This window comes from Panthera pardus, unplaced genomic scaffold, assembly GCF_024362965.1.
Source record: "Panthera pardus isolate Hobbes unplaced genomic scaffold, ASM2436296v1 HiC_scaffold_1, whole genome shotgun sequence".
NCBI lineage: Eukaryota > Metazoa > Chordata > Mammalia > Carnivora > Felidae > Panthera > Panthera pardus.
Window position 1 is genome coordinate 15,710,168 of NW_026526654.1, and position 14,531 is coordinate 15,724,698.

Here is a 14,531-nt window from a genome sequence, read left to right on the forward strand (position 1 = left end):
TGTTTTTTTCCACATAGTGTTCCCAATGCACACTGGATTTTTGTGTACACCTCAAGAATAAAGCAAAAAGTAAGACAATATAGTTCAGTAGGACACATCTGTTGCTTTACTATGGCACTCTTACTTTTTAAAAAAAAAATAATATGAGCCAATTTTTAAGAGGTCTGGTTCTTCAAGTTTTTACAAGTTCCATGACTACCCTACAAGTTTCTTTGGACCTCATTATTGGTCTGGTCGGCTGTAGGGGCCGAGCAGCAGAATTGCTACAGCTGAAGCCTGGGCAGGATGGATACCCTTCTTCTGATTGCCTGAAAGCTGGAAGATGTTGAGGTCCCACTGATCACAGCCAGACACTATATAATGTTATGTTATTCCTCTAAAATCCCGTGTCCTAACAAATGCTATGCCTCATTTTTAATGATGGAAATTATACATTTTAACAACCTGTCATTTCTTTTGTATAGGCTGTCCCAGTAGGACCCCAACCATAGGAGCCCAATGGAGTTTCCTGGGTGACAGTCTGGGAAAGAGAGACAGAGTCTATTAGAGGGAAGAAGAAAAAGGGAAGTATGCCTAGCAGACACACAGAGGGCTTTTCTGAGATCATGCATCCCATAACAAGAGAACAATAATGATTAAGCATTAAAATTAAAACACTGCTGAGGAACCTGGATATACATCTATAAAATAATCATTCAGTACCCCATCTCAGTTTATACCCTCTTGGAAGAAAACAAAGGTGCAAATCTGTGTGTCTTCCTGGTCAGGCCATGGTTTCTTAGATACGACACCAAAAGCACAAGCCACATAAGGAGACTTATAAACTAATTTTTATCAGACTAACAATAGTAATAATAATAATAAAATCTTTTATGCATCAAAGAACACTAAGAAAGTGAAAGGCACCAAAATGGAGTAACTAAGTGTAAATATGTATTTAGTAAGGATCTAGTATTCAGAATATATAATATAAAGAACTCTTAGAACTCAGCAATAAAGAGATAATCCAATTAAAAGCTGGGCAAGTATTTGAATAGGCAGTTCTCCAGGGAAGACATACGATGGCCATGAGCACGTGAAAAGATGCTCAACGTCATTACTCATTACGGAATGCGAATTAAAACCACAATGACAAACCACTTTGGACCTACTAGCATGGCTGTGATAGAACAAACATAACAGGATTGGGTGGAGATATGGAGAAATTGGAACCCTCATACATTGCCAGCAGTAATGTGGCATGGTGCAGTCACTGTGGAAAACAGTTGGTGACTTCCTCAAAAGGCTATACATAGTTTTGCCATGTGACCCAGCAATTCCAGTCCTACGTACATGTCTGAGAGAAGTGAAAACAGGTTCAAAAAAAAAAAAAAATGTGTACGTGAATATTCACAGCAGTGTACTCATAATAGTCAAAAGGTAGAAAAAAAAAATGTCCACCAGTTGATGAATGGATAAACAAATGTAGCCTACCCATGCAATGGGTAGTAATAAAAAGGAATGAAGCACTGTTACGTATTACAATATGAACTTTGAAAACATTATGCTAAGGGAAAGAATCAAACAGAGAAGGTCACAAAGGGTCCTATTTATTCCCTTCAAATGAAATGTCTGCAATTGGCCAGTCCACAGGAACAGCAGACTAGTGGTTCCTAAGTGCTGGAAAAAAAGAGGCATTTGGCCTAACTGCTAATTATCTCCCAGTGGTTTTTTTTTGGGGGGGGGGGGGTGGGGGCGGGGGCTGGTGATGAGAATGTTCTAGATTTGGTTAGTAGTGATGGTTGCACAACACAATGACTATACTAAAATAACATTCCAGAGTACACAAAAAAATGATGAATTTTATGTTGTGTGACATATGTCTCAATGAATGTTAAAAAGGCTCACTGGGTTAAATAAACAGCCAACTATAAATATTTACAGGTATGTGCAAGTGTGACATTAGTTATTACCAACAATCTATTCTTGTTAGATTACTAACAGTTGTCTAATAAGATGAAACTGAGCATGTGTTTAATTCCTTCGTTTATTAAATATTTGTTTTTAATTTTTGAAATGTTTTTATTTTTGAGAGAAAGAGCACGAGTGGGGGAGGGGCAGATGGAAAGAAAGACACAGAATCTAAAGTAGGCTCCAGGCTCTGAGCTGTCAGCACAGAGCCCGATATAGGTCTCAAACCCATGAACTGCGAGATCATGACCTGAGCGGAAGTCGGACGTTTAACTGACTGAGCCACTCAGGTACCCCAAGTTTATAAGTATTTATTGAGTGCCTGCTATGTGCTAGGCACTGTCCTGGGTTCAAATAAAGATAAATCCTAGAATATATCAGTTCACGTTTTTATTTCAGGATCCTTTATACTCCCAGACGTTATTGAAGACCTTAATGAGGTCTTATATAAGTTCTATATAAGGTCAATAACGTCCTATATCAGCAAAAGCCATTGTCTTTTGGAGTTTTAACATTGTAGCTTCTATTAGGGCTTCGGTAGATCCGCACATCCCTAGATACACGTTTCTTTCTAGAATCTTCTCTAGCATGCTACATACCCTCTATACATCATGACAGTTTTCCCACAAATGTTCCTCTGAGCTCCTGATACTGTTGCTCTGGGGAGCTTTCCCTCCCTGGAGTGCAGATCTTGTGAGCCTGGGAGTTCACACTGGGCACTTGAGCAACCCACCTTCGGGCTCGCATCTGCATTCATTGTCTTGATGAACTACTTTCGGCTTGCACAGTCATTTCCTCTAAAAGCTATTCCCTGCTTTGTGGAGGAGGTTTGGTGGCCTCTTAGGTTGTCGTCCTAAGTAACTGAATGGTGGGAGGGATAATTTATTTGCTCATAAGAACATACTACCTTTTAAACAGGAAGGAGCTGGCTTCCTGACAAAATGCCATTAGAATTCTCCCCGTCCTCCAGCGAGCGTATAATGCTTATCAGTTTCTCACCTTTACAGTCCTTAGTGCCTCCTGCCAACGTTAGGACCCAATCCTAGGAGCGGCCCGTCCTTCCCAGAAATTTTAAGAGAAATTATGCTTGAAAGTAAAAGCCTGCAACTGAATTGCAAGATACAAACTACTGGTGCCAGTTGGGACTGTCGGCTTGTGTTCTCTGCCTTGGTGACAGTTAATATAAAAAATGGAAAGATAACTCTGTCTTAATATATATCGTCTCAGCTTGGATGAATTGGAATAGAGCTCGAACGATCGTCAAGGTAGCTGATCCTAACCTGCTGTTCCTGCTGGCCTCGAAGATAAACTCCCCGACACGGGGTGCAATACCTTGTGTAAAATTTGTGTCCCAACTGTCTGTGACTTCCTAGACAAAGATTTCATAACATCTTCAAGCTGATGGTGGTCCAAAAGGTGGTAAGAATCACTCAGTACTGATTTTAAGCTTCCAGATAATATATAGATGGGAAATAGGTAGAAACGGTATCATAAAAAAAAAAAAAAAAAAAGAAATGGTAGCATAATAATTGAATGTGTTCTGCATTACTTTGGTGCAATGTAGAATTTGTGGTTAATCTGTCTCGCTGTTTTCCTTTTTTTTTTTTTTCTTTCAAAAGTACATGAAAACTGTGACCGAAAGATCATATATCCTCAATAGATACTCGTCGATTGACTTATTTGAAGCCCGAAAAATAATTTAATTAGTTAATATACATTTTGTGGGTCAAAATTGACCATAGGAACTATTTTTTAGAGCTATTCTTCTATGTTATTCTACTTAATAAACTTACTATTTACAGTGGTTTTGCTTTTAACATGAAAATTATGACGAGAAGCATTTTAGGACTTAAAAATAAAATATAAAAGTGCTTACTTTGCATTTTAAACACATGCTTTCATGCCATATGGGATCCCCAAATACCCTAGATATTAGGGAAAAGTAAGCTCTTGTTGCCTTAAAATGTATTCCTTTGTTGAGTTCATACTGCTAACCCTTTAGGGTATTGACAACCTATTATTTTTTTTATATGTGACATCTTTATCCAGGAAACTGAAAGAACAACTAATTATATCCTTTTGCAGATGAATGCAGCAGAAGGGCTTTTGTTCAACACAATTTTAATCTGTTGAACGAGACTGCTGAACGACTTAAGGATTTACCAGGGGGTGTGTGTGCACATATGCACACGCGCGTGTTAATGTGCAGCCACGGCAGTGTAAGGAGATACCGTTGCACACGAGGCTTTGTTAGAGATTGAGCCAGTTTCTTGGGACCTTTTTAGATGGTGTGTGCCTCCATATGTCTCATTGACCTGGTGTATTTTCGGTATGATGGGACGTGGTGATTACGGTTCCTAAAACTTGTGCTGGGAAAGGGCAGAGAAAGGAAAATTAAAGTGAAACTCATGCAGATAAACCTATTAACAAAAGCATAATTATTTCTGGAATAATCCCTTCATCTCTCCCCTACATCATAACACCTTCTCATAAATAACTGTATAGCAAGTCCAGACATCGGGCAGTTTCGTGGAATTACACCGCGAAATGCACTTAGCTGCGTTCGGTACCAACAGGAGCCTTGAGTTCCCCAACCTCCTTAAGGCGAAATTCCCAGGGGGCAGAGTCAAGCTAATATGCATCTTCACTGTTAGCAAACTTACGGAAGCCCATGCAAGAAGATGGTAGTGATTGGGATGGTGGGGGTGTCTGTCAAAGAGTGTGAAGGTGGGTCCTCCAGATGTTGGAGGCAACCTATCTTCTCCGGTAATCCTGCTCTTCTCACTGCTTCAATCCTCCTTTTAACCCCAAACCACTACATTGTATTTGTAGCGACTGCAAGAAGACATGCCGGGCAAACAAGCATCATCTTTCTCCTCCATTTTCATAACAACTGGAGTCTTCTAAAATGAGTGCCACTATCCGCGAAAGCTTCCTGAAATCTCTCCTGGCACCAGGTCAGTTTGCTGGGGGAGACAGACGAGTTCTTAGACTTTGTCAGGGCCAAGAGTGGGGGACTTTACAGGGCAATGGATGGGCAGCTACATACTCAACTTGCGTCGTGTGACGTAACTCAAGGCGGAACTGATACTACAACTCATTGTAATAACATTGTGCTAAAGAAAACATTTGATGGTCCAGTTGCTATTTGTTTTCTTTACCCTAAGGGGTTTTTATTGCTCATGACACTATTAAACATAGCTGTTTCCCCATGGCCAAGGTGTGCATCAATATTTTAATAACAATAATGTCAAAGCTATTTTATGGTTTCTCAGTTCACTAGAATCCTAGTAGTTTAGATGTCTTGGTTATATTATTGGATTTCCACTAATAATATTTAGATCTGTTTCAGTCATGACCCACGAATATTATGTTTAATTAGGAATACGCTTCCTGCTGTGAAATAAAGGGACTGTTTTGGTGCTGATGTCATTTTACCATTCAGATAGCATTTCAGTGGTTATATTGATTCACATTCTGAATTACCCTTTTCCACCCCAAACCCCTTGAAGGCAGGGGCTAGGCCGTTTTTCTGTTTTTTTTTGTTTTTTCTTTGATGAATTTGTATCTTAGTCCCAACCTATTTTTTTATCTGTATTACAGCAGTTGATCAAAAACTATTTGTTGAGTAAATACATAACAAATGATACCTAGGCATTTTGACGTCAGATATGAATGATCATTTTTTACTGAAAAAAAATGCAGCATTCTAAAATTTTGAAAACATGACCCTGTATAAAATGGTAGGTAAGATTTTTCTAGAATAGAACATGAAGTTTGTCTTTAAAACTTTCCATATCCAGTAGCTACTGCAGAATGTTTTTTATCACATAGTTTTAGAAACATTATGGAAATAAAATGTTCATTAGATTTTTAAATAAATATAATATAGGGGCACCTGGGTGATTCAGTTCGTTAAGTGTCTGACTTCCGCTCAAGTCATGATCACCCAGCTCATGAGTTTGAGCCCCCCATAGGGCTCTGTACGGACAGCTCAAAGCCTGGAGCCTGCTTCGGATTCTGTGTCTCCCTCTCTGTCTCTGCCTCTCCCCTCCCCCATTCATTCGTGTGCGCGTGTGTTCTCTCTCTCAAAAATAAATCAAAACATTAAAAAACTTCAAATATATACTATATAAAATTTAGAGAAAACATTTATATAGGTGAATGGAGTTATACAACATACAAATGATAAAGGTATAGTTTTAAAAATACTCATAAAACTAACATTTATTGACTCTTACCTTGTGCCAATCATTATATAATTGTGTAAGGTAGGTAATGAATAACCCATTCATATAGAACACTGAAGCCTCAAGATGGAAAGTACCAAACGCTTCAAAGTCATACAACTACTAAGTGGAAAAGTGGGGATTTTCACAAAAGCAATCTTAAATCAGAATGGTTCCACTTATTTTTCAATGGGAACAATAATTGCACATGACAAGAATTCAAACAGTGTAGAATTAAAAAAATCACATAATAAAAAGCCCCCTTCTCCAACCCTCCAATTCTTTCTCCCAAGACAACCAATATTTACAGCTTTTTAAATGTCTTCTTTAGTAGAAAATAAATCACACTATTGTGTCCATTACATATAATAAATATATATCCATCCAAATACACATAATATATATATATATATATATGTATATATATATATATAATATATATAGTAGGTATGCCGCATATATAATAGGCATATTATAGGTATATATATAAGTACAGATAGATAAATAGCTGATAGACACAGATGGATACATACAAATATAGTTATATAGAGAGAATATATATACCTATAATATACTTATATACATATATATACATATATTATATACCTATTATATATAGATACCCACCCTATATGTTATATATAAAATATTTATATTTGATTTTATTTATATGCATATATATGTTATACCTTATTATATATATTTTATATTTGTATTTCTTTAGTAATATGGCTGCATGCACGCATCTGTTACATTTAATTAACAGCTATATAGATTTCTTTTTCTATGACCTTGTTCTTCTCTTATTAATTACTTTCTAGTCTGTTTCTTTTACTATTTTTACATTTTGCTATTCCTGAAATGGTAAACAGGAGTTAATTTCATGTTTTCCATAAAGTGTGTCACTATTACTGAAATACAAGGGTCAAGATGACAAAAAGGTAGATGAAGGAGGTGCACAAAATCCAGATAATTGACTTACTGGGTAATGAGCATATGGATGTTTACTGGTATTGCTTTTCCTGTGTTTCTGTGTGCTTACAATTTTTACAATGATTTAATGTAAGTTCCTTTATTATACATGTACGCTGTATATATAACTATATTTGTTTTTATCCATTTGTATCTGTATTTATATCCACATCTATAACCATCTGTATCTATATCTACATCTATACCATCTATCTATATCTATATCTGTATCATTTATATCTACATACATATCTATATCTATATATCTGTATCATCTATATGCATATCTATATCTATATGCTGGTCTTAGTCTACTTGTGGTAACATATGTCTTACTTATGTAAAGCTGCTATCAGCTCACAAAACTTAACACGGATTTTTGCCCTGCCATCATGATTAAGGGAGTAGTGTGCTCTCAGGACTTTGAGAATTGGGCTCGGTAGGGATCGCTGTTTTTTGAGTCCATGGATTGTGATACCAATGGCACCACCATCACTTCCAACCTCTTGTGGCAGTCTCACCTCTGTGGTTCAACCGATTATTAGCTCTGCAGTGGGAGTTTCACACTCAGTGGCCAAGAGAAACTTACAGATGAGAACAGAGAATATCCGCTCTTCTGACTGCAGTTATTCAAACATTTTAATCTCGAAACGTGATTGAAATTTGCCAGCCATACCCTATTGCCCTGCGCGTGTGTCTGTGCGTATTTATGTGTGTTTGTAATGGCACAAAAATGGTAATGTATAAAATGTCCCCACTTAAAAATCTGTGGATAACTAAGTACTGATAAAGTTCAATCCTGTATGGGAGAATACCATGAATGCCGCTCATGCAAAGCCGAGCCCCATTGGTTTCAATTCAATTTGGATTTTCTTCCTTCTCCAATGAGACATTATATTATCCTCATCTTTCCGGATTCCCTTCCCACAGCCTCCAGGATAGAAGTTCTCTCCGGATGGCCTAGATCTGCTCTTTATGTTTTAAATAATGTCTGAAGCAAGTGTTCCCTTTTGGTGTAGAGTAGATGAGCTGAGATGCTGACTTTAGTCACTGAACTGTGAGGGCTGGGAGAATGTATTAATTTCACAATAGAATTAATTATACTTCATGGCCCAAGTTTCTGTACTTTAATTACTTTTTCCACTGAAAAAGGAACTGATAGTGTACAAAATCCCCCAGAACCTTAGGCTGCCTATAGTTCTGTGGCTGAAGTGGGCTTCAAGTGCCTAAGGATTATCTCTATTCACTTGAATGTTTTCTGGCTAGAATGTTAGCAGCTGAGTGTATTTTGAGAAAAATACGAAAGGAAATGGCTGATAAAAATATCAATGTCAAATATCTGCTTCACGGAGATACAGATCTGTTCTTTCTCAAAGCACTGTTAAGCTGCCATCCATATGCTTATCATAGAAACAATTATCTCCCAGTGGTTTTATCTCCAGACATTTTCCTGACCAGACAGAAAGAATCTGTGAAAGTAGTCATGCCCTTCGTTTGTCTTGATGGGGACTGTATTGGTTCTCATATGAGGAATCCACTTACACACGATGTTAAGATCTACAAACACAGTCACTGAAACGCACTTGCTGTGTAGACTCCGGCCTCTACACGCAGTGAGTTATAGTTCTAAATTGCTGAAGCCAAGTAAACAACATGGCGAGGAAGTGATGATAAACTTTGCCTTGAATATGGGCTCTTTTTCTTGTTTATGAAACTGTCAACTGATAAACCTCTGCTAAAGTAATTTTTAAAGAAATATCTTCTAATTACTCAGAGTTTCCCTTAAGGAACTTAGTAGCCAAGGGGTGGGAAGGGGCACCTTTGGTTGGAGATGAGGGGAAAAGTGGGTTCAGTAAGCCGGGTGTTGAAGAAGACTGGCCTGAATGGGGTGTACAAAAGCAATTGTAAGATGAGGGTGCAAATGTGGTGTAAATGGCGGGGGTGGGGGGATGGGGGGAGGAATTGTTATATGAAGTGAAAAATGCAATTTGTGCATTCTGTTATGTGAATTGCACATTTTTTGTGTGTGGAGCTTCCCAGGCCTCATGAATAATGCCAATCTTTTCTTTTTTGCATATCATCTGGCTACAAAATTTTAGATATTTTATGGAAATCAAATGAATATTTAAAGTCACAGAGAGGCTTAGGAATTTTTAATATCCTGCTGACTTTTTTCCTGTTACATTATGGCTTAAATCACAAGCCAATTAATTTTCCTTCTTGTTAACAGGGGGAAAAAAAGAATTCAGAAGAAATATAATTATAAATAAAGTAAGGCACTTGCATCTTTATAAAGAATCTGTACGAAAGATCCTAGCTATTTATAAAATGTATATTATGTACTTTTCTGCGTGTCATTTCCTCCCTAAAATACAACGAAATGTAATTAAGGATTCAAAGTCATCCCTCTGGACACTTGGTTTTCCATAAATACAAGGTGAGATGCCACTTTATGTATCTAGATGTCTATTCCCTGACCCGACAGCAAGACTTTCATAGAACATTTTACCTAACTCCATCACCAAAACGAGCAATTTAGAATATTCTCCCCCAGAAAAATATGATTGATGTGTGTGTATCATTATCAAGAAAACCAATTTAAGACCCAGGTGATGGAGAATCTCTTTGCTTAGTAGGGTGAAACACTTCCACACCCTGTCTCGTAAGAAACTCATGTTCATCTATCAGCAAGAGGACATACCCTAACACATACTGTACTGTTAAGGTTGGATACTGGCGAGTAAAACATTGAATGCTGCTTCTGACAGTGTCAGCTTTCTATTCTACCTGTGCTTGAAACAGTTAAGGTAGAGTCTCGCTCTTCAGTGTGAGGGCGAGTTTTCCACCTTTCCTACCTCTCCTAACTAAATTTCCCCAATGTATATGTCCGTATCGTATCCAGTGCTGCCCAAGGAAAGATGTGTTCATCAGCTTGAGATTCTGGGATACTGGGATGTATCTTGCTTCCAGAAATCGAAGGCATGGAGAAACCAGCCCTGAGTTCCTGCCTAGTTGTTAAGGAGTCAATGAAGTGATCTCTTTGTCAATTATTGTACTCACTCACTGATAGGATAGCTCTTTCCAGAATCAATGCCTTGTTGATTCTCGTCCAAACCTTGGAGCAGTTCTCCCCAAAACTTTGAGAGGTGGTGCCTTGACCACATGAAAAGGCGTTAATGTTCCAAACCAACCCACACTACTATGATTTGCATAATGCAATTCTCATTGATTCCCATTGTCCTCCATGTCTTCCAGATGGGACTTCTAAAGACATTATGCCCGGAGAGTTTGTGCCAAGTCTAGCACAAGTCTTTATATAAGTGCCACTCACAGTATGGTAGTTAACTGCTTGCATCGTCATTTTCTAAGAATTAAAAGAAAAAAAAAAAGTTCAGAGCAGGAGGCAGTAGTAGGATACCTCTACTCGTGTAGAATTCCTGGCACTATACTGTGTTTTTGCTCACCATTGTTACCTCAGAACTGAACACAGTGTGTGGCAAGAAATACTCCTGGACTAAATGAACTGTTTGTTATACCACCTCCCACCACATCACGCCCCAAGTACCTTCAGACCCCAAAGAAAATTGGCCAAAGAAAGACTCAAGGAGAGAAAGGTACCTAAGAAGGGTGTCAAGGTATCTCGGTAATTCTTTTTCAGAGGAAAAGTGGCGTGGTCATATTTTTATTCATTGAGAATATACTAAATTTGCTGAGCTACTTCCGATGGTTCTAGAAATTCCATTGAGGCATTCAATATATAAAATAACTTAGAAAATCTCTACAGCAGCGGTGAATCTGATAATAATATATAACAACACTATGCCAACTATCTTCATGTTCTAGGTGTATTTGATAAGAACCTTATTCTGAGTATGTAAAATTGAAGTTGCAAAGCATGTAGTAGGTACAAAGATGTATTTTTGATATGCTATCTTCATTGAAAGAGGATACGCATTTTGAAAGAAAAAAACTCTTAGTCTGCTAAAATTAGGAAAAATCATTATATTTAGAACTATCTATTAATCTCAGGATTTAAAATTAAAAAGTAAGCCATGGTTATAGTATACTGGGATTATCCATTCATAAAATATATTGCAAAATGTAGCAGCTTAGCCTCACGCATTTTGTTTTGTTTTTTCCCCTGTGGAAAAAAAGAGTATTTCTTTGTGGAACTAAAGTAAGATCAGCTTAAGTAAAAACTTCAGAAATGGGCTTATGGATTTAACATTATTATGGGTTCTGAGTTTTCCTAACTATGTCCAAGAAGCGAAGTGCAATTCATTTGAGATTGCCTGGCTGCCACCTTGACATTTCACTATGTCTTTGCTGTAGGGAGCTCAAGAACATGCACAAGAATATTCTATTTAATTTGGCTTTAAAAATCTCATTGTATCTGGCAATTTAAGACAGAATAGTAACTGTTCGCCAGTGAAAAGAAACTTTTGGTGTTTGGTTAGCAAGATAATGAATACCCAGACAGGCAATGTGTTATCATGGGTAGTGCACCAGCTTTGGAATTAATAGACCTTGGCTTAGATTTCAGATCTTCCAATTATTAGCTATGTCAGCTAGGGCAAATTACCTTAATTCCCTCAACTCAATTTATTGATCTGGAAAAAGGGGACAATAAATCCTATCGTTCATGGTTGTAATGAGTGGGAAACTATCTAATATGAGTGAAAATGACTAGGCTAGTGCTTGACGATGGGACATACCATTTACTTTCACGTGCACTTTGTGCTAGAGAGTAAAACAGTCATTTTATAGACTACCACATTACAAATATGAATATGAACACAAATATACATTTGCCATTTATAGAGTACATATCCATGTGTGCTCACACACACACACACACACACACCCCTCTTAAAAAGTGTTCATGGGATTAGCATTTACTGAAATGGAATTATAACAGTGGGAGGCAATATCACATAATAATTAAGAACAAAGACTTTACAGACAGACACAAATGAGAGACTTCTGATTCTACTTATCTCCTGCATGATTTGGGGCAAGCTATTCAACCTTTTCAGTCTCATTTTCTTCCTAGGAGGGTCCATACCTACATCATAGAATTGTTGTGTGGAATAAAGAAGATAGTACATGAAAGCACCGTCACAATGACCAATACAAAGAAAGTACTCAATAAATGGCTATGATTAGTTTACAGATCTCTTGAAAAAGATACCTAGGCTTAGAAAATCAGCTCAGAGTCCCTTATTAGATGAAATGATAGTAACTGGACACAGTGGGAAAGATCAATGATGGACTTTCAGTGTCAGTTCCTTGACCTTGAGGTTGAAATTTAAGCTTCCTCACCAAGGTTTAAAAAAAAAAAAAAAAAAAAAAAAAGAATAATGCTCTGAGTAGCAGGATTCCTCTATCCCAACCCAACCTATCTCAAACTTTACCTATGTGAACTTTGGGAAGCATAAACTCTAAATGAAGTTTAAAGCCTTTGAATAAATAGAAGACATTACTATTTAATGTACCTTAATGGCTTATATCTTAGTTTTTAAGATAAAAAAAAATGTTTCAATTTTTTTAATTGAATAATGTTGGCTAAAGTGATGAAGTCACCAAAAGTGACTTCAGCAGAGGAGAATTTTAATAATTAAGTGGGTAGGATGACCCATTCTGTAATTACCAGCCAGCCTCTTTACCCAGCCACCTTTGTCATAGCCCAGCAGGGTTCAAGAACAGAATGGCCCTGGTGGTAGGAAGGGAGGTTATGCACGGGCTCAGTGACACGGACTTCCATTTATCAAGGCTGACTTAGCTCTCACCGGTGCCACGTGCCCAGTCGGTCAACGGCGGAGATCAACGTTGAGTCCTCAGTATGGCACAGTTCCCTAGTGTGATCAATCAGCTACCTGGTGGCAGGTGAATTGCCCTGGACTTCTTCTGTCATGGAAGTGGCAGCATTTTGATCATACTGAAATTGACACTTACTCTGGATATGGATATGCCTTCCCTGCAAATATATTTCTGCCCAAACAGCAACCCGTACACTTACAGAATTCCTGTGTGCTATCATGATAGTCCCCCGAGCATTGCTTCTAACCAAAGAACTTACTCCATAGTAAAAGAAGTGTGACAATGGGCTCCTGCTAATGGAATGCCCTGGTCTTTCCATGGCTGAAAGACCGTGAAGTGGTCCGCTGCAGTGGCTGGCTTGGTGGGATGACAGAATGACCTTTTGAAGACTCTACACAGGTTCCGTGAAAATACCTTGCCGGCCTGGGACAAGGTTATCAAGAACTCTGTATATGCTCTGAATCAGCATCCAATAGATATTGCTAATTACTTTGTCAAAATTGATTTTATTCATGTATGTATTGTTAATAGAAACTAGTAAACTGGTTAATTTTTCCTCACTCAGAATTGAACAGCAAACCCTTTTATTAGGGGGAGGATCAGTTACTAACACATACACACATGTAGGTATACTTGAAGTATAATTAACATAGTGCTATATTAATTGCAGGTGTATAATATGATGATTCCACAAGTTTATACACCGTCAGTGCTCATCACAGTAAGTGTACCCTTAATCCCCTTTACCTATTTCACCATTCCCTCCATCCACCACACCCCCCACCCCACCCCCGCCCCGGCAACCACCAGTTCTCTGTATTTAAGAGTCTGCTTTTTGTTTGTCTTTTGTTTGTTTGTTTGTTTTGTTCTTAAATTCCACAATCATGTGGCATTTGTCTCTCTGTCTGACTTATTTCACTTAGCATTACCTGCTCTAGGTTGATCTATGTTACTGCAAATGGCACGATCTCATTCTTTTTTATGGCTGAGTCGTGTTTCATTGTATATATACACCACATCTGATCTATCCATTCATCTGTGGATGGGTACTTGGATTGCTTCCATATTTTGGCTGTCGTAAATAGCGCTCCAGTAAACATAGGGATGCATATCTTTTTGAGTTTGTGTTTTTGTTTTCTTTTTATACATACTTAGTAGGATTACTGGATCATAAGAATTCTATTTTTAATTTTCATGAGCAAAGTCCATGCTCTTTTCCATGGTGGCTGAACCAACTTTCCTCCCCACCAACAGTGCATAAGGGTTTCTCTTTCTTCACATACTCTCCGACGCTTATTTCTTGTCTTTTTGATTCTAGCCATTCCGACACATTTAAGGTGATATCTCATTGTGGGTTTTTTGATTTTTGTTTTTTAAGATTTTATTTATTTATTTTTAAAGTTTACTTATTTTTAGAGAGAGAATGAGAGAGAGAGAGAGAGTGCAAGCAGAGGAGCCACCCAGGCGCCCCACATTGTGGTTTGATTTGTATTTCCCTGATGTTTAGTGATGTTAGGCATCTTTTTATGTGTCTGTTGACCATTTGTCTGTCTTCCTTGG